Raw genomic sequence first — 2,265 nt, forward strand, 5'->3', positions numbered from 1 at the left:
AGCCACAAAACGTGCATTCTCTTCTTGCTCTTTGCCATCAACGGAAAGTCAGACACTTCTGTTATGTCTTTGACAATTAAAAGAGCAGTTAATAAGATACTTGTTATCAAATCTTACAAAGAAAGGGGACCCAGTTTTGACCTCTGACTATTTTTTCCTTTTTAGTCGTGTGATACAACATATTGTGCACATTGACTGTAATGGCATGAAATGGTAGATCTAGGTTAAAATCAGGTTACAGTAGTGAATGTGAAATTATGACCTCAATTTACTGTGATCATGACCAAACACAAATCTTCACATGCACTGAAACAGTGGCAGATTAATTTGATCTGACCAGTATTTTTTCTTAAATACTGACTACTCTTTGCCCTCAGCTACTACATCATTTTTCTAAAAAAGAAATAAAACAGGCAAGTGTTTCTATTGTTAAAATACATTTTTATTTTATTTTACTAATTGAAAACTGTTCTCTGAAATAGTTGAAGATGAATTTGCAGGCAGAACATCACATAGTGTTCTTTAAAACAGGAGGTACTTTGGGGAACATATTAGAGTAGGTTTCATCCCAAGATTATGTATAAGATTACCATAGCTCAAATATAGTTTTGGAATGATCTGTGCTATGTCCATGTCTCTTTCTAAGTTAGAGCAAATGAGGCTCCATTATCTTTGGAGTGGAAGGAAATGAAAACTACCTGTTTATTCACTCAGGCTTCTGGAAAACTTCTGCTGTTTGAACACGTTTCCAAGAAGTTTTAAAACTGATGAAGGTATTTCTGCTGCTCTCAGCAGAGGATCCACTGCCCTCTTGCCAGTGAGCAGAAGTTAGGGACCCAAGAGATGGTGGGGAATGGAAAAAGGTCTCTGCTGGGGGCAGGAGGCAAATTCGCTCCCGGCCTCCCTCACCTTCTCAGCTGTCCTTGCATAACAGATATGAGGCTCTGGAAATCAAGGGCCAGGCAAATGAGGATGGGGATGAAGGTCCATCCAAGGGGTTGGCTAGGGAGAGTTGGTCACCCCTACCTATCAGGACTGCCAGTGCTAAGAAAAAAAGGAGGGTAACTGTTGTGGGTGATTCCCTTCTGAAGGGAACGGAGGGCCCAATATGCCATCCGGACCCATCCCACAGGGAAGTGTGCTGCCTCCCTGGGGCCTGGGTCAGGGACATTGTGAAGAGACTCCCTGGTCTGTTATGGCCCTCTGATTGCAATCCGCTATTGATTGTACAGGCTGGCAGTGACGAGATGCCAGAGAGAAGCCCCATATTGATCAAAAGGGGCTTCAGGGCACTGGGAAAAAAGGCTGAAAGATCAGGAGCACAGGTAGTGTTCTCCTCGATCCCGTTAGTGGCAGGGAGGAACACGGAAAGGAACAGGAAAACTAGACTGGTTAACACGTGGCTCAAAGGTTGGTGCCATCGGAGGGGCTTGGGGTTCTTTGATCACGGGGAGATTTACACGGCACCGGCCTGTTGACAACAGATGGTGCCCAGCTCTCTCAGAGGGGGAAAAGGATCCTTGCTCAAGAACTGGCGGGGCTTGTTGAGAGGGTTTTAAACTAGGCCTGAAGGGGGGAGGAGATATAAACAGGCTCACTAGAGAGGAGCCTGGGGGTGTCACCCCATTGCTGGGGGTGAAACCGATAGCCCAGCTCAAGTGCATCTACACTAATGCACGCAGCATGGGCAACAAACGGGAGGAGCTGGAAGCCATTGTACAGCAGCATGGCTATGATGTGGTCGCCATCACAGAAATGTGGTGGGATGCCTCCCATGACTGGAGTGCTGCAATGGATGGCTACAAAACCTTCAGAAGGGACAGGCAAGGAAGGAGAGGCGGCGGGGGGGCTCCGTATGTCAGGGAGGGTTTTGATTGTACAGAGCTCGACACTTCTGATGAGGCTGAGTGCTTATGGGTGAGGATGAGGGGGAAGGCCAACAAGGAAGATATCCTGCTGGGATCTGTTATAGACCACGCGACCAGGATGAGGACGTTGACAAAGTATACTACAAGTGGCTGGCGGAAGTCTCTCAGTCGCGAGCTCTTGTTCTTGTGGGGGACTTCAACTAACAGAAATACCAGAAATTGCTGGAAATACAACACAGCAGAAAGGAAACAGTCCAGAAGGTTCCTGCAGTGTGTGGAAGATAACTTCCTGACACAGCTGGTAAGTGAGCCTACCGGGGGAGGTGCCCTGCTTGACCTCCTATTCACTAACAGAGAAGGACTGGTGGGAAAGGTGGTGGTCGGAGGTCATCTCGGG

General features: G+C 47.2%; 1 protein-coding gene across 3 annotated transcripts in view; it reads right to left on the minus strand.

Moving 5' to 3' along the window:
• RNF38 (ring finger protein 38) overlaps positions 1-2,265 on the minus strand; it is a 36,547-nt gene that overhangs the window by 18,616 nt on the left and 15,666 nt on the right. The window lies entirely within an intron of this gene.

Source organism: Egretta garzetta, unplaced genomic scaffold, assembly GCF_000687185.1.
Source record: "Egretta garzetta isolate BGI_Z169 unplaced genomic scaffold, ASM68718v1 scaffold271, whole genome shotgun sequence".
NCBI classification, from domain to species: domain Eukaryota; kingdom Metazoa; phylum Chordata; class Aves; order Pelecaniformes; family Ardeidae; genus Egretta; species Egretta garzetta.